The sequence below is a fragment of the Melospiza georgiana genome, chromosome 8 (genome assembly GCF_028018845.1).
Source record: "Melospiza georgiana isolate bMelGeo1 chromosome 8, bMelGeo1.pri, whole genome shotgun sequence".
Lineage (NCBI taxonomy): Eukaryota > Metazoa > Chordata > Aves > Passeriformes > Passerellidae > Melospiza > Melospiza georgiana.
In genome coordinates this window covers 16,997,961-17,021,798 of record NC_080437.1, presented here as the reverse complement: position 1 = coordinate 17,021,798, position 23,838 = coordinate 16,997,961, and the positions used below count along the sequence as shown (strand labels likewise).

Genomic DNA, 23,838 nt, shown 5'->3' with positions numbered 1-23,838 from the left:
TTCTTGCTACTGATTTTGAATATATGATTCCCAGGACAGAGCATAGAACATGACTTCTCAAGTCAAGTTCAGTCCCGGTAATACACCAGGAATTCAAATGTATCAGCCTAGTACCCCAAATCATGTGCCACCTTCCAAAAGCAGCCAGGAAAATAGCCTTTCCAACTCCACAACAAGCCCTTCCCATCTCACTGAATCTGCACCTTCCTGCTTGGGATTACAGATTCAAAGCTGCAGAGGGGCGGAAGCCAGCAGAGGCAGAATTCAGCAGGGCAGAGAGAGGTAAAAGAGAAACATACAAAGAATGCTGTATCTTTTTTATGAGGTGAATTCCTTGTAAGACAGAGTAATACACAGCTCCATGCACATCACAATGCTGCATGTGTGAGAAGTGATCTTCATTCTACTCCTGTGCAACAAATTCATGCTGAATACTTCACTCAGATTCCAGTAATAGTCAGTTTTGATGGAGAAACCTGAAAATTCCAAGTTATTGCATCCCCAAATAACTCACTTCCTTTTGCTTGTCAATCCCACTGAATAGAACAGAAACACAAAAACTATTAGGATTTAAAGATTCACTATCTTAACATGTATTAGACACAAAATTGTTTTTGCAGGAGAAAATAATGTAAAGAGGAACTCAGGAGCCCAAGTTTTACTTCTATGAATTTCCAAGCAAGTGTTTCTGGGGTAGAATTTGTAATCTAAACACCAGGGTAAAGGTAAGAAAATCAAGAAGATGTTGATTTATGCAAAAGCCTGGCAAGGTTCTACTTTTACAGCTCTTTATCCCCAAAGCATCAACATGGAAAACACTTCTCTTCCCTGGCTGGACTCATTCATCTCTCCAACCTAATTTTAACTTTTGAACTGACTCTGTTTTGCAAAGAACTGTAGCTTCAGTCTCCCAGTTATCAGTTTAAAGATGAAAATCACAGGACCACTGGATTATTCCATAGCATAAGAATGAAACCAGAGTTTAAGCTAGGCTGCCACACCTGCAGTGCCCAGCTGAGGGGCACCAGGGAGACGAACCCCCTTTGCTGGGCACTTATGAATCACTGCAGTGTTTTGATAACAATGATTCCATTCAAGCCTCTAGCGAAGCTCCGAAACAAGCCCCCATTTGTTACAAGGGTGAGCTCAAAAAAGCAAATTAAAAAAAAGGCCTGTATCAGATTGCTGCTCAAGAATCTGTCAGCTCCGATCTCTTCAACAAGGCTTCACAGCCAGAGGGCACGCCAGCTGGCACGGGATGCATTTCTTTCTTTGGGGACTGCATCAGCTGGTTTAGGTTCAAACTAAAAGAGGAAAAAAAGCAACAAACAGATACACTGAATAAAATTTATATTACAAGGTGAGAGAACTGTCAGAAACCAGTCATACCCGAAAAGCTGAGAAATATCTATACTGGAGAAAGAAAAGAAAAAAAAAAAAAGAACTACAGTGAAAATTATTCCCTCTTAAAGGAAAAGAAATACCTGTGTCCTCTTTTGACATCACTCCTGGGAATCTAACACCACAAAAAAAACCCAGGTTTCTAGATAAATTGAGGTCCACACTGAACTCCTGCCAGGACTGCCTCAGTGTGAATTGAGGGAGGTGGCAGTCAGAATGCACAGCAAGAATGTTCAGAGGTCCAAGGACGCAGGCTCAGCAGACACACATCCTGCCAGAAAAGCATCTCTAAATCAGAGAGCATCAGCTGTAAGGTCAGATATCCCACAGATCACCAAAATTAAGACAAAGGCTTAGATGCTCTGTTTCCTAATGATATACAGTGTTAATGTGAAACATAAACTGCTTTTTGAATTATCACCTGCTTAACCACATAGCAACTGATGTGATATGAAAGCAAGATAACAACCTCAACCCTGTGGTTTTAACATCTGATCTCCAGATATTTCCAGTGTTTGGAAATGATTATGGGAGATCAGTACAAATGCTCAGGACCAGCACTTACCCAAAACCACTGACCAGAATATGAGTATTTGGAGCTTCTGGTACATTCATGCCAAGGTACATGGAAGATACTGGGTATCATCTGACACTTTTATCAAGAACTGTCAATGCATTCCCAGCTGAGCTACAGAAGGTCCTACCACCCAAACCCCAGTGTCACCAGTACATTTCCCCAGCCCTTTTCATTATTCATAATATAATGTCTCTGTCTGGAATGCACAGCAGCAAGATCTTGCCTTTGTCCGCAATAGCTCTATTTCAGAGGCCTTTCTTCTGCACTTCCTGTGAGATGCTTGTTGCCTTGGGCCCTAGGGAGACTGCAGTAATTGAGTTACACAGTAATCAGAGAAGGAATCTGATTGATTTTCCAACCCATTCCACTTTAATGGTGTCATCAAGACACAAAATTCCTCATTAGTCTGCTCCATTCTGAGATACCACAGCCCCTCTCTCTTTGTCTGTGGTGGTATCTGTATGCCAGACCTCCAGGTAGAGCCCCTCTCACAAAGATGGGGAACCTGGTAAGTAGTGTCAGCAAAACACAGCAAGCCACACAGCAAAAGAATTAGAATAAAGCTCAGGAGAATGAATGCTGCTTGTATTTCACATATTGGGTAGAAAAAACATTGTGAAAATCACAGCCACATTGCAATGAAATTGCCATGCTCTTTTTGGGCTCTGGCCATGTGTTTCAGCTAACATGCACTGCCAGTCAAATCCTGCCATGAGAGACTGCCTAAGGAATACAAAATTCAGATCAAAGACACAAGAAACACTAATGGTGCCCATGCTGCTCTGACAGACAGGGCTGCAGTCTCCAGCCAGTTCTGTGTTTTGCTTGGGCAAGTCTCCATGCAGGAAAAGCCTCTCAGTACAGACCTGTGCTGAGCCAGAAAGCAGCCAGCTGACCAGCAGGCTTGAAATGTGCCAGTCTGAGGTAAGAGGAGATGACCTGTGTGATGAAGAAATAATTATTTTAATTCTTTTATTATCACCCCTAGAGAGGTAAGTACTGTCTACTTACTGTGTGAAGTAACTTCACACCTTCTGCAAGAGCAACAAACTGCAGTCCATGCTAAACAGATCTGCATGCACTCCTCTCATCCCAGCCTGGTGGAAACCCAACTGCAGCCATGAATTTACCCTTGTGCCAGTGCAATGAAGTCTGAAGACAACATGAGGGCAGAGATCTTGGAGAGGCTGGCTCCAGGCGAGCTTCGCAGAGGGCTGCACAGAGACCTCAGGACTCCTGCAAGGTTCTTGGTGTTTGGGTACATAATAGATACCTTTGTTTGCAGCAGATCTTTGTTCCCTTGCTCTTTTATATTACAAAAAGAAATAAACAACAGGTTTACTCCTTCACATGCCAGTGACAGAGGCATGGCCCAGCACTGCCTGTTAGTAACCAGTCCCTTCCCTGAAAACATAAAGATCCTCCTCCTAAGAGCTCCCAGGAAATCTCGTTTTCAGCTCTCTGCCTTCTCCCCATCATAATACACTCACTGCTTAGGGTCATTACAACTGACCTTATTTTCCAAAGCAAGGGAATTTCAGACTTCTACACTGGTGTATTCCCTCAAGTTAAATGTCAGAACCACAAGCTTCCACAAGTTTCACAGCCTCAGCATAGGACAAATTTGGGAAAGGAAAACAGTTTGTTGTCTTTTATTTTCAGCCTGCTAAAGATCTCCAAATAAGGAACCTGAAGAATTGTTAAAAATCAAATAAATAAAATTTCAGCCTTCAGCAGTCACTGATGCTGCTTAATAGACATAACAGGTAGCTTGGCAGGAGCACAGCTCTGCTGAAATGAAAAGGAAAGACTACAGGTATTATAGCAGTGGAAGTCCTCACACAAGTCAGAGCTTTACACCAGCTAAGGGAGTGTAAGTGCTCTGGGGATGCACAGGTCTCTGTAATGCAACTGCTCACCAGAGAGAAAGGAGGCACTTTCCTCAGAGATAACTGAAGGGGAGTATCCATTGTTCCATTTCACATGGTACTGAGCCTTTCAAGTCTAGGGATCAGGCCACCAGAAGAACATTCTGGCCATACCTCTCCTTCTGTTTTGCACCTTTCCTGACACATAAGTCTGTGCCCACTCTGACCCTCACCCTTTTCCCACAGCAGGGGATAATGAGACAGCAGCTCCTCTCTGCACCCAGACACACAGAGCTGTGGGACAGAGGGCCAGAGACAGTGCAGGCTAGAGCCTTGCAACACAAAGGCAGTCAAGCTGCTCTACAACCCCCCCGTTAGCGTTCAAAAACACATAATCACAGGGGATTATATGCGGTGCTTTTTATTAAGAGCTCTGGGAATCGGGGTATATTCAACCCAAATCTGACTCTGACCATACATCCGAAATGATCATGTTTTATACTCTATCGTTACATAACTTTCATGTTAATTATTAAACTTATATTGTTCTATTGTATACATAAATTTAGCCCCTCTCTGAATTTCCAACATAGTTTCTCACTATTCTTCTTATGGTTATATAATAATTACATTTAATTACTAAACAATCATCACATCTAGCAATTATATAATTTATCATACTGCTTACGCAGGTGCAGTTGATCTGGGAAAGCACAAAGCCTAATATTTTAGATTCTATCTTTAACTTTTTCAGGGTTCCACTATCACCCCCAGGTGGAAAGTAAATTCTTCAGTCACCCCAAAGGGAGGGAATACACCATCTTCAGCCCCCTGCTTTCATCAGGAATCAACACATATGCTCTATCACGGCAGACATCTCCAGCTTAGCTGTGGGAACAGGAAATAGATGCAGTTCCTTCCGCATTAGATATGGACAAGAATCATATTTCCATTCTCTCATGCTCCTTGCTTATCACAATTCAGATCAACAATTCTACTGCAAAAAGCAAAACGTCTTCTCTGGTGATTTCTCCTAAGTAACTTAATCAAGTAGGGAAATACAGTCAAACTGGCAAACCCAAGATAATTCAGTGTCAGTCAGAGTTGAAGTATCTTAATATAGAATGTATATTATGAAAGTTTATCTGTAATTTACGAAAGCAGCCTAATCATTCTTCCTATGAGGACTTAGAAAATTTCACCTTAATTAACAAAAGGCTGATGTTGTATATTCAGCTTCTTCCTCCTGTCACATAACACATAGGAGATAATCTTTTACAATCAGTTTTATCTAGGAACGTATGACATTAGGGAACAGGTTTAATACCATGACCCTGAAAGTTTATCCAAACTGACACCAGAACACTAAGTATGCTCTATCAAATCTTAAAACCTCAGGAAAGCTCTTGAGGTCTTGTGTTCACCTGTCTCTGGTGTATTTACACTAAAATTCAGGGTCAGAATGCGCTGAGCTCATAAAAGAACATGTTCCCCAGCTAGTACAGCAGCACCCTCCTGCCTGCCTCCAACTGAGATGTTCTGCTCATGAGATCTCCACCCAGCATAATGTTCATGGCATATCTCCCAGCCTTTGCAGTACCTAATTATCCAGTTCTCTTAGTGTGATTGAAATAAGTAAGTCTCCAGGACTCAGAAAACAAAATATTTGCATTTCTGCTGGCTTGTCTATTGCAAGACAGCTCTTAACAGAACGCAAATTCCTGTTAAAAAAGAAAAAGAAAAAAAATTAAAAAAATTTTAAAAGGAAAAATAAGAAAAAAAAAAAGAGAGAGCCAAAAGTTATATAAGCAAACTATAAATCTGCCCAGGCAAAAAGAGTAAAAAAGAAACAATGGGAAGAAAAGTAAAATGAGTGTAAAAGGCATGAATTAAGGTCTTTGAAGATTACCAGGCTGGGTGAGACAATGGTCTGGAGGTCTGGTTTTCACAAGACAGGAGCAAATCCAAAGTGCTCTACTGCCCTCTCCAAGCCTTCACGGCCATCTGGGCAATGAAAGTCATTATTTGCTTTTTCACAAGCATCATGGCAGAAATAGATCTCAATGGGGGGCACTGCACCCACCAACAGCCTCTGAATGCCCTGAGCAGCCTCCACTTCCTGAACTGTGAGCTGCACCTGAGATTAGGCCAGACTCAAACCAGGCTACAAGCATGCTCTGCCCTGCTGCCCTGACTGATCATTGTGCACTCACCTGCTGACTGGAGCCCAGGCTGAACCTGGCAGCCAGCACTGCCTGCCTCTGCAGTTGTGCTCTTTGGGTGCTGCTGCTGAGGGTGCTGCCTGTGCCAGCAGAGGGTGGATGGAGCCCCTGCACGCTGGGGAGAGGCAGCTCCAGCCCAGTGTGGTCCTTATGGCCTTGATGGACCCCACAGCAGCTTCACACACTGTTACTTTTCCATAGACAAAGGATGTAACAGAGACAGGAGGACAGAGACTGCTAGAGAAACAGGGTGATTATAAGTTGTGACCGTTGTTAGACTTCCCTGTCTTCATGTGGGTGGAATTATTTCATTTTGTCTCAAACCACCTGTGCTTGCAATTGTTACAAAATCACAGGCAATGCACACTTATTTCCATACCCTACACTATGCCATGCTCACTACACAAATAATAATTTCAACCCCATACCTTGTTTCCCCTTTTCTACCTTGTTTTTAGATAATCAACTCACAAAAAAGAAACTCCTTTGAAAAGACACACATCTCAAAGATATAAATTTTAAACTGTACTGTAATTACATGCCTCTAGCTTTTAGTCTTTCTCCCATTTTCTAGACTTAATTACTAGAATGCTATATTCTTACATTTTTAATTAGTCAACTGTTTACAAGTAGGATTTTTTCTGCTATGAAGTACTGCATCCTTAAAATATTCATTCATGCAGAATTAAGTCCAGGACCTCATTAACATCTTAATTAACAGTACCCAGGACAACTCAGGAAAAAAGCTGCCATATTTGCAATCAAATCTACCCTCTGAAAAAACTGAAGTTTCGTCAGGAAAGCTCAAGAGTTCTGAGCAAAATATAGATCTCTATTTTGGACTACAGCTGAAGTAAAACTGATCTGGCTACTGAAAACTGTAAGGTGCTCAATTATAGGTTTTGGAGAATAACTCTGCTATCTTGGGGACTCTTCCCCCAAATTTACAGGTAGCAGTAAAATGAAATGCAATCAATTACTGAAAAATGGATTTATTTTTTATTATTAACATGAAAACTTTATGTGTTGAAGCATGAAAATTTTCTTCCATGAAGAAATCAAATATTAAGTTTACTTATAGTTTCTGTTAATGAAAAAACATGTTTAACTTTTGAGTCAAAATAATGGCGTTAGTCTGTGCCATTTTACAAGTTTTGTAAGTATTTACAGGATAAAACAATTATGAAACTATTTCTGTTTCACATGTAGCAGTAAGAGACAAGGACAGATGATATCAGAAGTAGGACTTAAGAAAAAAGAAGCATGATTATGTTGATTATGAAACTTAGTCTAACACAACAATAATGTTTTCAGGGATTCTTTGGCTTTCTTATTAAATTTTAAGCTTAGTTCAAATAGGTGAACTGAAAACAGCACATCACAATTTTATTTTTTTTTTAATCAGTGATCCAATTGCCTTATCTCAGTTGGAATAGAATGAAGGGAATTGCCAGAAAAGAAAAATTCTCTCCAAGTAGAAATGTGCATCTGCCTGTCTGGCGAGGTCTTCAGCAGGACAGAGCACATTTCTTTTGGTCTAGTCTGGTATAACATACTCAGTCTGTAAATGCACTGCAGAGAGCACAGTAACTGGATCCACCACTTGCATACAACAACATAATCACTTACCAACATGTATTTCTACTAGTATGGTGGGTCTTGCACTTGTTTTTGTGGAAAGACTTGTTCCACAAAGAGAGAGACACAAAATGGTTTAACAACAGTAAGCAGATCCATCTCGTGCCTGCCTCTGTGAGCTTGTCCATGCTAGGGAATAACAGCCATGGCAGGATAATTACTGCAGTGAAGCTGGGCAATGACAGGAGTGCTGCTGAGCACCACCCAGCCTGCCCAGAGCCCGGTGTTCCTACTCCACATCCCTGCAGGTTGATCAGCACAGCTGAACTTTGCCTGTGCAGACAGGCTAGCTGATGGCACTTGCTGTAATACAGACACTACTCCCCACAACCTGGCAATTATGTTAAGATAAAATGTGCCTGCTCTTTAACAGGACACAGAAAATAGCGAACTATGTGAAAAATTCTGCACTCAAAATGAAAAGGGGAATTTATAACTAATCACTGTATGAAGATCTAATGAAAACAATACTCAAAATAGGGGAAAATACACTCCATCTTGCCATACGTACTATCTCACATTAAGAAAGATGACCCAGAACAGTAGATATAAGAAAGGAAGGCTACAAAAGAGAGACAATTAGTCAAGTTAACAACATGGGAACGATTTCTGGAAGAAATGGGTTAACAAGAGCAGAGAAAGGGAGGGAGGGAGGGTTTGGCAGCCGAGACTGGGAAACTGTTCCAGGAATACAAGGCAGTAGAAACAAAATGCAAAGTGTAACCCTAACCCTAGGGAGAGCAGTAAACCCAGCCGTGGGCTAAGGCTGGTTCCAAGGAAAAAAAGCTGTGGAGGAAGCCATGTTGGGGCAGTTCTGTGTTCCCCTTGGGATGCCTTTTGCAGCTGCAGTGTGCTGGAGCCTTGGGTTTTGTGGTTTTCAGGACCCTAACCCTAGGGGAGTGGGAGTGTGAGATAACTGGAGGGACACACAGCGTGTCAGAGGGGAGTAAGAGAAAGTGACAGCTCACATTGCTTAAGGAGGCACAATCGTATTGGCTAAAGACAGAATTTTCCTATGACATTAGGTCTAGCTTGCCTGCATTTAAAAAATCATAGTTTCCTCTAATAACCAAAAGAAACATGGTCTAAAAGGCTCAACAACTTCCTCTTCAAAGACGAATTCCACCAGAAACAGGCCAGCATGCTTACAGCTTATGCATTTAGTGCTGATAGAGGAGGGCTCATACAGTCTGGACCTCTGAAATTCACCATGTCACACAACAGTCCAGACACATTGCAACATTACTGCATCCATATCCCGACTAAAGGCACTGCTGGTTTGGTTGTGAAAAGCTAACACGCTTGCTGTACTCACTGCGTTCATCCCTCTCCTTCGTCTAGAACAAAGTGTTCTGGAGCAATGGAAGGCTAGAGCTACATCATGTAAAGAGTAAAATTGTCTCAACTACCTTCCAACAGGGCTTTCTGCCCTTTAAATTGTGAACCATGTCCCACACAGAGACAAAAGTGGTATTAGTTAGTTGACAGTTTCGATTACCTGAATTAAAGAATAATCTCAAGAAACATTATAAACGCTGAAATTTCATCATTAATGTCGAAATCCCAAGTTCAAATGTGCTAATTGATGTCACTGAAGTAACAGATACTTTATAGTTTTCAGATCATTTAACACTATATCTTGTGCATGTATGTGATGGGAGAGAACAACTGCATTTAGCATTCAATTAATTCAAACTCCACTTTGCAGCAACAGTATAACTAAATAATTAATGCTTTCTCATAGCCTCAGATTAACACTGTACTTCCAGACATTATGTTTTCCTCCTTTTTCTATTCAACAGTGTTGCAAATGAGAGAACAAAGACAGTCTGGATCCCAACTCTGAAGTTTCCTACCTTCTTCATTGCAGACAAAACACCAGAATAAATAATTTTTAGCTAGACAGCAATTTTGACGAGCTATGTTACTAAAAAATATATAATGATAAACATATTATAAAATTTTAGACATTAATTTTAGAAGTTAAATACTGAAATTAATTTTAACTCTAATTATTTGGTCTACTTAACTCTCATATAATAATTTGGCAGCTAGAATATAGAATTATAGAATATAGAATTATAGCTAGAATATAGAATATAGCTACCATATTTCTATATGGTATTTAGAAATATAAAGGTAAAACATTTTTGGAAGACATGCTGTTTTCTTATACAACAAAGAAATGAAGCCTGTAAAATTCAGTGTTCACTATGAATCTGGGTTAGTCCTTCTGCAGTAATTTGAAATGCTTTGACTTTGTCCCCACTCTCCCGTGAAGTGCTAAGTGACTTGCAGCATATCTGTGAATGCAAGTCTTAACAGAAACCACATTCAGAGGACCTGCTGACATCTTGGTACCTACAGCAAGAATCCTGCCCCAGTGGTTTCCTGTTTATTTTTGCCCATATTCCCCATTGCCTGCCTGAATTTTTCCAAACAATTTAGTTGACACGACCAGGCAGCATCATGAGGCAGCTGCCTGCCACTGGATGGAACCCAGCCTCCTCTCTGCCTGCCAGGTGCCAGCTTTGCTGCCTGACCTCCCTCTCAGCTGAGAGGGGCATGGAGAACAGTGGAAATTCACCAGTATCACCCCATCCCTCCCAGGAGAGCAGACCTGAACATCATTCTCTTCCTCAGCCACACAAGGTGACAGTTTGACAAACACATTGGTCATTTCAGCCTCAGGAAACCCAGGGACACGGCCTTGGTCTCAAGCCCTGGTGTCCCTGTGCTCAGCCAGGCCGTCCCTGGGCAGCAGTGCCACAGGGCATGGGTTAAGGGTTATCAAGTTTTCAGCCTGAAAACATGATAACTTTCAGCTTTCTGCTACCCTCACTCAGCTCCTCCAGAGTTAGACACGATGACTGTTTTCTAATTCCTGCATACATAAATTAAGGACCCAATTTTTGTCCTCTCACCTGAATGCCAATTTCCCAAAGCATTCAGAGAGGAAGACTCCACAGATGAGCTACAGGTGAGGATTCTGTGTTCAAGAGACCAACATTAGGAGTTGCCAGAGAAACTTCAGTGCCCTGTTTGGTTTCTGTCTTTCTGTTTTTGCAGGGTTAGAAGAACAAAAGGACAAACAAAGCATTATCACAGGAGATGAGACAGGGTGGGACATATAAATCTTAATTTCTCTTTGTGCACTGGTCCACAAACAGAAGAAATGGGTTCAAAGAATCTTTAAGACAGTGAGATTTCGTCATGTACTCTCTGGGAGGGAGTCAGACATCATCCTAAACGCTAGGGAGTTCAAGGGTAATGAATTCCCCAGCTGACTTCAGTCCTTTACTCCACTTTTGCCTTGATGCGGTTACACATTCTGGAAATCCATCCGGAAAATGGGAATCACATGACACAAAGACGCTGAGCATCAATGTCTCTACAGCACTTTGTGAATGTATCAGAATGAATTGGTATCCTGGTGTTACCTGGGTAAAACACAAACTTCAAAACAGTGATAAGGGTGGGATTGCCACCACTTGCTGCTCTACTGCAAACACTCCAAAGAACCAGATCCGAGACAGACAGAAAGTCCAAAATTCTCCATCAGTTCTCAATTAGCAGAAGGACTGTAACTCAGCTTGGTTTGCTGACAACAAACCAAGGAAGATGTGAAAATTCTCTTCCCCTCCACTGCATTTTCCAGGGTCTCATGCATTTCCTTTGCTTCACTGCTGTTATTTGCATCAAAACGGGAATCGCATTCATTCAACAAGAGCCACCTCGGAGGTTAAACTACAGGCAGTGACATTGAATTTATTGAAAAGAGGGAAGACAGAGAGTTTATTTTAGGTCAAACTACTTATATGAAGAATCACCTTAGACTCTGCAAATACTCTGCTAAGAATACAAATAGAGAGGACATATAGGAGTCCTCTATGTCTATGGGAGAGTTCCACTTTCCTCCACAACGCTAAACAGAGTAGTCCACCAACTGATGTTAACATCTGCAGGCTGAATCAATGCCATGAATGCTTCCACCTCAGAAGTAACACCTTATCTTCTATCCCCTGCTCCTTATAGAAATACAAACCAAACAATCTATCAGTGGGAGACTCTGGAGGTTTTTATTATGTGCTCTCCCACATTCTCATCCCTATCCCCAGGAAGACACTTTGGCCTTCACACAAATATATTCTGCATTTGAATTTTCAGTATAAAAATTATTTACTTATTCTGAAATGAAGCACACAATATAGAGTGGTCACTAAGCACTAGAAAAAGACTGAAAAGCTACAACACACTAAAGCAGAGAGGGGTAAACATCTCTCTTTGGGTTTTTCAGTTCCAAAAAGGAGAGTCTCTGCATAATCTTAGTTCATATAAGGGGTATGAAAAAGCAAGACTATGCTATGTTCATACAATACCTAACTTCACAGCCTTTTGTTTGGAAGAAGGTATCACATTGACTGAAAGCAGCTTTTCAAATAGCAAGCTACAAAACCAAATTCCTTTGAGGAATATTTTGCATTAAAAGTGGCTTTATATTTGCAGTGAAATATTCCAGCAGCAGCCATATTCCAAGAACAATGTGTGCTCCCTCATCACAAGCCCCTAGGCTGCGCTTGCTGACTCCATAGTGGATTTGTTATTGCCCTAAGAGAGCATTAGATAATGAAGAGCTCAGAGTTTTCCTTTCACTTCATGCCTGGGCTCATCATAATGTGTGCAAGTAGGCTTAATCTGCAGACCTTCCCTCTTTACATCCTCTCCCTCCTGTTTTCCAACAACCCAACATTTTTTACAAATGAGCACTATCAAGTGTCTCTTTTGAAACAAGGTTATTGAAACCATCACTTTCTTTTTAGCGTTGCAGAGAATAAGACAAAGGTCCCAGCTTTCAAACATAACCGAATGCTTCTACTACTGCACCAGGTGACTCCATCACAAAGCATCAGAAAACAGGTGCCCCACAGAGCGATAACTGCTCCAATACCTGCTCCTGTCCAGCGCTGCTCTACAATTGGCACTTCATCCTGCTGCAAGAAAAATTCAGCAAGGTCCAGGTGTGAAAGGAGGTACAACAACAGGGACACATCTATATATACCCAAGTGGTAACACCAGGTTGAACAGGGGCCTTGCAATGTGAGCTTAACTGTGCCTTGAGGCAAACGGCTGCTGTATCCCTGAAACACCTCTGACACACTGCAGCCTTTTGCTGTGCCTAACACTGTTCTTCCACAGGAAGGACAGCAGCAGGGTTAACAACTTTCTGTTATATTTCATCTAAGGTGAACAGTTAATACAGCATTTCTAATGGTTTAGAGAAAAGAGAATGTTTATATTGAAAGATCATTTCTATTTTTAGTAATTTCCTTCAAATCATCAAAGCTGAAAAGCCACATAGGAGGCTGTCTGACAATTCCAGCAGTGAAGTAAGATTCAAGATTTTTGGAGTCAGCAGCAGCCCTTCAGCAAGGTTCTTTGGCTCTCTTTTGGTTAAGTATGCCTATCAAAATGTACCTTTTCTTGATATCTTTGGGATTCTTGAACTGGATGGCTTATGGAAAGGCCACATCCTAAAACAATATGGAAAAAAACTCACTGCAATTTTAGCTAACATATGACATCACTTAAACAGAGATCATCACCCTTCCTCATCCTTTATGAGCTGAATTTGGGGAGTGAAGGGGAACGGTAGAGAAGGTAATTGAAAACTGTGTCTACTCTTCCATAAAGTCACATTTGTGAGGGCAGGTTTTAGAGAGCAACGGTCTACACTGATGCTTACAATGCAGGCTAACCATGTAACTTATATTTGTTACTTTAAAATGAAAAACCAAAGACCATTAACAAAAGAGGCCTGGTGAAAAGTCTCAAGTCTATGCTCCAGGCCATGCTCTTGCTTTCTACATCTGCAGTGTCTGGCCAAATTTCAGAAGCATCTGTACTATTGACATGAACGTGACTGGTTAATAAAAGAATATTTTCAAAGACCCAAATTCTGTTTAATGTGCCTTGACCAAGAGAATGGCAGCTACATGTCAGCTCAAGGATCAAGAAGTTTCTTAATGACCAGAAAAATCCTCAGTGTTCCAACTGAATCTCTTCTCCAAGAAACTAAAAAAATAATGGGAATCTAACACACTGTTAACCAAAGGATCATCATTTACTAGTCTGTGGTTAAAGGAAAAATAGTATGTATAAAAATTTCAATTTCTAACCTTTCATCTTGCTAAATATTAACTAAGCAGAACTAGCTTTGCTCTTGAGATGCAAACGAGAATTTAGATTGCTGTGTGACACAACACTAATAATTGTGGTTTAGTCCTCAGAAAACATGTAAGGCATCTTCTGATTTTTTTAGATCTTCTCTATAATGGGTCTGATCTTTACAGTGATTTCATCAATTACCAATATTGCTGAGATCTCTTCACGTACCAGTCAGGTAGCCAAGACAATGAAGGTTCAAGGGAGTGTCTATTTATAGTGCATCATGAGCAGCAGCCTAGGCAAAGGCGTGTGCAGCTACAACCACCTTCCCCGTGCTACTCAAGTGCAGTAATGAGCCACCAGTTCATCACAGGCCAGATTTCATCCTCCTCCAGCACATTTCAGAACATGAATTTAACCCAGCAGCAAGGTTAGATGCAGAGACATTCTGTGGGGAGGGAAAAGGAGAGCAAGGGGAGGCAGAGGAGAAGGAACTAACAAAGAGCTTAATGAGCAAAGAACTATAGCAGGCATATCAGTATGAGATACAAGCCCTGCCAACTCCACTTAGTGCACTGCCTAATACAGTCACTGAATAGCAGCTCCTCCATCCTCCTCTCAAAGCATTGTCCTTGCAGATAATGACTGGTTAACAAGCAGTCAAACAGCAAGGCATGAAAGAAAACAGTGTTTTCTTGTAACAACCTAGGTAGCACTTAGACAAGTAACAGCGTAGATAGGCACAAAGATTCAAATTCCTACCTTTAAAAGTGAAATCCTTACATGCAGTTACTCTATCCAGAGAGGTCAGACAGTCAGCAACCCAAGGAAAGACACAGAGCCAAATGGAAAGCAAGAAAGCCTAAGAAGTGGTCTTCACAAAAATCATACAGTGAGCTGGCCTTTCTGGGGAAGGGCAGCTGGGCTGCACAGTTGGTAGATGGATAAACCATTAGTACCAGTGGCTGCCTTCCCTTTAATCAGTGTTGCCAAAATCTCTGACATTTTGTCAACCTAAGGATGCTGTAATTTTAAGCACAGGCAAATGGAAAAATGTAAATAAATTCATGCTATTAAAAAGAGCACGTTAGTGCTGAGCATAAGCATCATTAACGACTACTACACCATACAGCAGCTACAGGTAGGTGGTGGGCAAAGCACAGTCCCACGTAAACAATCCAAAAGCACAGCTCCCTTCCCCCCAGAATCTATCTTGCCTTGCAGCTCCTCTCTGAAAAGCTTCCATGTCACTCCCTGAAATCTCAGGAACAATGAGAGGAAAGTAAGGAAGATGGTGTGCAAAGGAAGGCATGGTCCAGTGCAAAGGAAGGCATGGTCCAGTGCTCAGCTTCTCATGGCACACGGCAGATTCGAGATGCGACTCAGGGTGGGAAAGGCTCCTCCATTCCTTCCTCCTCTTACACACTGTGCATCAAATCACGGTGGGGCGCTGAACTCCATTTGCACGGCAGACAATGGGATCTGGCAGCAGCTCAAAGGCATTTATAGCAAAGTGACTGAACAAGCTCACTGCTGGCGCAGGCAGGCGAGCACGCAGAGCGCCCCACTTCCCTCCCTGTCACTACCCAGGCTGCAAAGGCAGGTGCTGCACCATGGGCAGCCAGCTCTCCTTTTGTTCCAGTGGCAAGGGTGAAGGAGCTAACTGTAAAGGTGCCACCACCAAGAACAGCAGCACCTAAACCCACATCAGTAAGGTAGAGGGAGGTGGGGAGTGAGTGGGGGAAGAGGAGGGAGACAGAGAAGAGAGAGGCTGGCAGGCAGAGGGACAGCAAGCAAGGCAGGCAAAGGGGGAGAGCGAAAAAAGGGAGCCCACAGACAGCAGTGCCTGGCACCCTGACAGCCTGCTGCCAGAGTTCATCTTCTGAAGCTGTCACGGGTTTATGGATGCCTCTGACTGACAAGCTGACAAGATGAAAGAAACTACACTCAGAAAATGTATTCAGCAGCAGTAAATTGCTTCTCTTGCCCTAATGTGGCTTGCAGATTCACTCAGGGAACTGATCTCATTTGGGGCGGTGCAGGGAGCAAATCAACTATGTATATTCAGACACTATTATTGGAATCTGGAGACTGGAATAAAGCTACAGAGGGACAAAGAAAAATCACCTTCTTGTGCACCACTAAAAAAAATTAACATGTTAAAAGAACAAATACATAAATCTCAGATTATGCTCTGTCCCTATGTAAGCACTTTTGGTAGCAATGGTTGGGGGGTGGGCAGGAGCTAAACTCCTGAAAGCCTGGCACAAGAGGGGCTCTCTACTTCAAAAGGTAACAGGAAACGGTGCTGTAGAGAAGCAGAGAGACAGGCAGGAAAGGAGGCACTTCCTAGCACAGCAGCATACTCTGCTCTTCAAAGATGCAATGCCTCAGGTATGCTCAAAGTTGTATCCCTTGCCAGTCAGGGTTTGGGAGTAGAGGGTTTTCAGACAGGATGACATACTAGCACACATCTCTAGAGCAGTTCCTATAACAGGAGCTGACAGTGCACAGCAAACACTGCTGTAGCAAGACAGGGCGACCTTAATGCAATGGAATGTTGCAGGGTACTAGAGAGCACTCTGGAAGAGGCCTGAATCTCACTGATTCATCAAATGCCATCTCTGTTATAAGGTGAAAAAAGCACCTCCTAAAAATTTTATCCTGACGATAACAAACTAAAAACTAAAATCAGAAACAAGGGTCAAGCACCAGGCTCTTGGGTTTACCTACTATAATTTAACCTGCTTTTGTAGAATGTCCAGCTTTAAGGTCTGCCTTAAAGATATTTCCTACTGTCTCATTGTTTTGACAGGACCAAAAAAAAACTCCTGGAAGCTAAGGCAGAAAATGTTTTAAAATGTTTATTAAGAGTAAATTACTTTCCTTTTGAATTAACAATAAAACTAATTCTGAATAGGCACACAATAGGTATTCTTTCTGTCCTACAATGGCAGAAAGATTTGCTCAGTGTTTTTTAATCCTAGAAGATATATCACAAAAACATTACATTACCTTATATTACAAAAAAAGCACAAATTCTTCATTCACTTTTTTAATATGAAAACGGAAAAAAAGCACTGAAGTATTTCAAAAGGGAAAGCACATAGCCACAAAGATATTTATTGCTAAGTGGTGAATAAAAGACGAGGTGCTGAGGGATAAGGATTACACACATAAAACTAGAGCTGCTGTTCTAATCAATCAATGAAAGATAAATGGAAGTTGAGCTCCTTTGAAAAATGTTGTTTCCACATCTAAGAGAGGAGACAATTCTCTATTTTGCCTCGTTCAAAAAAAAAAAAAAATCATCTCACATACATGTCATGCTACAATGCAGCACTGCGAATCTGCAAGCCTTTGTGAACTGCAGATGGATAATGCTGACAAAAATTTTCATAGAATCATAACCTAAAAGCATTACATTTTTGAGCTCTCATCTATGCCAGTAAACAAACCCTTTCCATTCAAGCTGCAGTATGCAAACAGCAGATGTTGGAAATCTCTTGATACTCCACTAATCACAAAGATGACAGAAATTTCTGACTCCACACAACAAAGAACCAGTTTTTAGAATAACTGAGATTTTCATGATGGGTTTCCACTATACACTTAATACACCTTTCTCCAGTCTCCAGTGTTTTATAGAGATTTAGGCTTACTGGACACTTGCTGATAATCTTTTCAAATCTATTAGTTTAGAAAACATTAGAAAGAAGAATTACTACTGCTCCATATACATGAAGACAATTAACTTTTGCTCGCTGCCTAAAGTCACAACTTCAGTATTTCTCTCAAAGGTTAGACTTCCTCTTCTTCATCCTCCTTAACCAAACCTCCTGCCCAACTACTCCACATTGCTCCCTAGATCAATGGCAACCAGAGGAATAACTTAGCCCAATTGAGGTTAAGCACCATTTAGGGGCAAGTACATGAACTACAGTCTTAATGCCAGCAGGTAGTTCTGGTGAGATTTCAATGGTATTTTTCTACACAGTTCAGTCCTAATTACCCTACCACAACACAATAATGCAGCTCTGCACAGTGTTGGCTTGTGGTGATGTTTTCCAAAGAGCCCTGGAAACAAAGGGGAAATGACGAATATTACTACCAGTTAACAAACAGTCTCTACTGCTGCTCAATTTAAGGACAGTCTCCCCTTCCAGGCAGCTTCCTACTCATTGGGATAACCCTGTAGGTCTTTCAATAACATGCCCAGTGCTGACTGTGATATACAAGGCCTTTCAGACACTACTGCATGATCTTTATATTTGCTACTCAATGCATTTTAATCACAGAGACAGCAGGAGCACAACTGCAGAATCACACAACACCAGAGCAGAGGGTCTCCACCAGAATCAGCAGACTACTTCTGAGGGGTCCAAGAAAACATCACCAAGAAAATTAAGCCAATCCTCAGAAGCTTTAATTCCATGTAAAGATGTCAGTATCTTTATTAGGTAATTTTTTTTTTTGATTTGTGAATTAAAACAGATTGAAAAGGTAATTTTTGTGAGGGTAATGCCCAGAAAAATGAAAACAAATTCAAAATATCTAGTCATGATTCAGATGAAAGTCTCTCTTCTGTCACTGGCTGAAATTGTGCATGCTGCAGTATTCATGGACCAGCCAGTATCTTTCCTCTACTTCTAACACCCATAATCTGGAAAACTCATCTAAAAATCAGAACCAACAATTCAGAGAAAGAAAGATGTATTTTAGAGTCCCTACACCTTAAAAAAGAATCATGGTTTTTACAAAAATGTTAACAGTATTTGCAGTATTTCCACCTCACCAGGGTCATACTGTATCATGGCATAATTTCTAAGATGTTGATAAAATCCAAACTGCTTGCTGGGTTTTATATCAGCTTAAAAGAGCACATGATACCAAAGTAAATACGTTTCAACTAAGTGGCCTTAGATTGTAAATAACCCAATCTTGAAACATTAAATAAAAAAATAGCAAAATCCAACTGTCCGAGCAAATCTGTATACTAAAATCCTAACTTCATAAAGCAGGACACTTGATAATCCTCTCGGATGCCTCTCATTCATTGAGCTATACTACAATGTTTACTTGAATTTTCACTTTAAACAGCTGGACAAAACACATTGTTCATGCCCTGCCATGCTTAAAGGGTATGTTTTTCTATTACATGTTTTTCAAAATACCTCAGGTTTATTATGGTTTTCACACTGATTTCACCTGAGAAACAGTGAAGGCCTAAATGGTTCTGGCTACCAAGACACAGTAAGACATGTGCTTAGCTTACATTATTTGAAATTTTTTTCTTGATCAAGCCTTAGTTGTAAGTCATCATGACACAGTAGCACTGATAGCTCTATCTTAAACTCCAGAGAGGAAGACATAAATCTAGAATGGTTTATGGTAAAGTGCCAAGTAAGAATTACTCACCCAAGTTCTTCAGTCACACACACACACACACCCTCCCCATCCCCAGTCTACCCTGTTCACAGATCTTGTCCCCCCAAGGGCTCTGTCCACCATCTCATTAACTCAATTTACCATATTCACAGTTGAAGACAACACACAGGATATAATGTAGCCAGTCCCATAAATCTTGAAATTCTCACTGAAGCCAGTGAAGACCAAACATATTTGTGTGTAAATTTCCCTGAAAAAATTCCAGCAAAGATAGATTACTATTGAGGTACTTAAATACTGCACTTAGTAGTTGAAAAAAGTTTATTTCCTTTGAGTTTCTCCGTTCTTCCTCACCCAAATATTGATAGAGAGTATATATTACCTTAGCTCTTTTCAAAAAGATACTTGGGCACAACTCAGATCCCTAGGGATCACTAAGGGAGAAGGTAAAACTTCTCATGCATCTTAGCAGCTGTGGAAGGGATAGAAGATTCAAGGATGCACTTAACCCAGCCAATATCTGCTTGTTAACAGAAGAACAGTTTCCTCTCCTGAATTTCCTCTTTAACTAAGGATAACAGAGATCCACCCAAAGCACAAGGAAGACTACAATTAAACCCAACAAGAGCTTATTGCCTTAAGAAGTCATGTGAACATTGCCAGAATGGAGGCTGGGATTGAGCTGAGAAAGGAGATCAACTTTGCAGACTTGAGTAGGTAGAAACTCTTCAGCTTCAATCAAGTAATTTTATTTGCACATATTTTGGTAAATTTCTAGTTGGCTTGAATGTTCATGTCACCTCTGGTGAAATCTACCCTACCTGAAATTCAATCAAAGACAGATATATCACATTATCCTTTTTTTTGTCCTGGCACTGAAACAGAAAACAAGAGTGGTTCTTGAACAGGTCCTTCCTGCCACTCTGGTTGTAGCTGATGTTGGAATTAAGAGGGGAAACAAAACAAAGCAAAACAAACAAACACCAAAAGGTCTGTATCCTAAAAGCACACCTCTGTCTCTAACAGCAGGAGACAAGTGAACCACTATCCACTCCATTTGGAATGAGTGCCTATCCAGCAAGGCAACAATTTCTGAAGCCAGAAAAAACATGTGAGTGAAAACTTTTCTTTTTCTTCAGTGAAACAAAGAGGCTTTGTAATTGGTACCAGTTATATAATTAAAATTCGTGTGAGATGGCAGTAGAGGGAACAAACAACCCTTCATCCCATTAAGAAACTAAAGGTGTCAGTACCTGAGGCACCATCAGCCTTTGATGACATGGACTACTCTCAAGTGGACCTCCATACACTCCCTCTGCACTCTGATTTAAGGCTGGGCCTGGCCCCCTGCTCTCTGCCTGAACTTTGCTGCAGGTACACCAGTCTGCAGCCCTGCCTCTGGCTTCACCTCCTGGACTGACTTAGGCTTTAGGAAGCTCTTCTTCTGGAAAGATCCCTCATATACATGGTGTAACGTGAACCCAGCTCTGTCTTTGGCCCTGTCTCCTGGGTGGCCTTTGGACCCACAATGCTGCTTTGTCTCCAGCCCCATCTTAAACTCCTGGATGGAACCTCATTGCTCCCTCTTAGCTGGGAGTGTCAACAAACCCTGTCACTAGGGGCCAGCTCTGCCTGCCATGCTCAGACCCTGTGGAACTGTGCCCCATCAGTGGTGGCACTGCTGCGCTGGGGTCACCTTTGTCTTCTGACTTACCTCAGCTCCAAGCTCGTGCTGTACACTCACAACAGGCTGGTGCACAGCAGTTGCAGGAACAAATGTAAAAATCAATGGAAGCAATATTCATCTCTTAACTGTCAGCTGCCCAGGTCTTTTCTGGGAAGCCCTCCAAGTTGTCCATAATCAAAACATAAGTTGATTTCTGAAGCCTTTAAGCATGGCCTTCAGACAGACCTTGGCAGTTTGGTGTGGATCCTTGGACCAACAACTTTAATACCAGATACAGTAAATAAAATCTGAGAGACTAACAGAGTTTTGTAATATATTAAGCACATGAATCATTTTGTGAAAGAAGGTGAAAGAAAGGAAGAATATGCATCTGCATTTATAGAAGAAAACCTAACAATAATGTGTTACTTTTAATCTTCCATGTTAAGGGAGGGGAAAATTAATATATTGAACGCAGCATTCCCCAGCCATGATATTCATTTAAAATGCATGATGAACAGGGTAAAAAGGGTCAGAGTTAAGCCATTCAATTGACAAACAGATGATACATCCAGAAGGGAGGAACAGGCCCCCACAAAACACCCTAAGTCATGCCCTTCTGCTTTGTAATTAATTATTTGTTTCTGTTCAGCTGTGCTCACATTTCTTACCTCACAGATCTCCAAGGCCCACTTGGGGACAAAGTATGCTTAAATGGAGGAAAGGATAACGAGGTTAGTGGGTATGGCTATGCAGTTACTAGTCTTACATGGTCTTTCCACTTCATAGTGCTTACAATTTCAGGTAGTTAATTAATTTTTGTATTAATATTTAATACTTGACAGACTCATCTTCAGCAATAGCCAATCCTTAAAAATGATGTAAATTGTAGCTGGCAAAAATCCACAATGAATGTGCCAGTTCTCAAATGCCAGACCAATAAGCTAATTGAAATGTTTAAAACTAAATCCTGTCCAAGCACTAGAATTCATCCCTATTGAATAAATGTGGCACAATGTCAGGAAGGCACACTATTTAAATAAACTAGCACACCTCTGGAGATGCTTCGATGACAGCACCCCTTTGATAATATTAGGTCAATTCCACAAAGTTTCAGAGGAACTGGTTTACTGCAACGTGCTCCAGACATGGAGATGAAGAACTGGTGACTGCAAAGGTGACTGACCTGGCAGACAAATCCTCATTAGAACCAACTAACAAAACAAACACAGGTAGGAACAAGAAAAAGTTAAAATATAATAGAAAAGAAGTTATTTGCCCCTCTATTTCTGCTACAACTGAATAGAGTTGAGATATCTCACAGGAAAATAAAGACTTTTGGGAAAATAAATGTTTTTTGAAAAGTATGCTACAGGCATTTTGGCACTCTCTGTAATTTAACTGTGGGATATTGCTGGCATAGGCAAGAAGCATTAAGACATTAGTCTTAAGCAATTAGTAAGTATTGCTAAGGATGAACTAACCATGTACCAGTACAAGGAAAGCCTAAATTCCACTTTTAAATTAATAATAATAACTTAAAATTTCCAATAACTCTGCTTTTATGTAGAGTGAAATGGATTCTGTATGGACTGCCTGGCTGTATATTCTAACTGCATGGTCCCCTTTCCATCTCCTGTAATTTCTACATTTCTACTGTCTGTCCCATTTTCTACCCTTTGTGTCAATGAAATCAGTGGTGTAGTAGCAATTTACTGTGGCTCTACCTTAAGTCAAACATTGCTCTCCCTTTGCTCTTCTAGCCATGCTGTCATATACACACTGACACTAGCAGAACACATGAAGTGTTTCATTAATATTTTGACTCTCTCACTTATTATGAATATCTATCAATGTGAAAGTTACACCAAATGTCTCTGGAAGTACATCACTATTCAAGCTGACTAGAATGCTAATGTGGTCACTACACACTCATTCTGCTCCACATCAAATTATTGCGCAATTTATTCTTTTTAAAACCTCGAGTTTGCAATCTTAGCTGCAGCTTCTTCTACCAGTTTACTCTTCACAAGAATGTACTGCAAGTATACAAACATGTATCACACATTTCAAGTAATTTTTGTTCCTTTACTAGTCTCTCTGCAAATATCACCTGCAAAACTGATAAAAAGTTTACAGGAGACAAGATTTAGTATTTGAATCACACTGAAAGGAGTTATGATAACAAGGCCACATCACCTACATAGGTCATACCTCTCTTCCAAAATCCTTTTATCCAACCAAGACCGAAGGACTTTTGTCTACACGTCTGTAGAAAACTCAGGGTTATGGTTAGGGTTGTGAAAAAGCATAAAGCTGCAGTGTGAGTGGCTGCCAAAAGAAAGTGAGATCTGGGTGGAAATCAGCCTGGGAAGAAATCTTTCATTTGGGCAACAGTATCAGAGCCTTAACAAGAAAATTCAGTGAAGTTCAGCTTCTAGTTGACATACAAAGGAATTTAGAATTGTGGCCTACGTAGGGCTCAAAGAGCCCAAAGTCTTTGTTTCAGCATATCCACGTTTCCTTTCCTCACCACCTCAGCTACTGTACACTGGAACTCAGCACTAAGCACCAGCTCTGTAATCTCCTTTCCATAAACCCAGGCTACTCGCCTAAGTCACGAGCAGTTCCATCCTCCCTTCTCTGCCCCTGATTTTCTGCAGTTAAAGCCATAGTGGTCTACTCAAATAAAGCAATCTGAGAAATCCATACGGCATTCTTTAAGGCATGAAAAAGTATTTCAATCAGATTTGTTCAGCACATATACAGAACTAAATCATCCCTGTCTTTCCAAGAAAACAATCTAAGAACCTTTCACTGGACCACATAATCAGTCTTTCTACTGCACTGATTGTAGGAACTTCCACTCCTAAGACAGGATTAACACTTTTGTAAGTATATTAGCACCTGAA

The 23,838-nt window shown here is 41.0% G+C and overlaps 1 protein-coding gene across 4 annotated transcripts in view; it reads right to left on the bottom strand.

Annotated features, from left to right (window-relative positions):
- NDST2 (N-deacetylase and N-sulfotransferase 2) overlaps positions 1–23,838 on the bottom strand; it is a 126,678-nt gene that overhangs the window by 26,379 nt on the left and 76,461 nt on the right. The gene's annotated exons all lie outside the window — the stretch shown is intronic.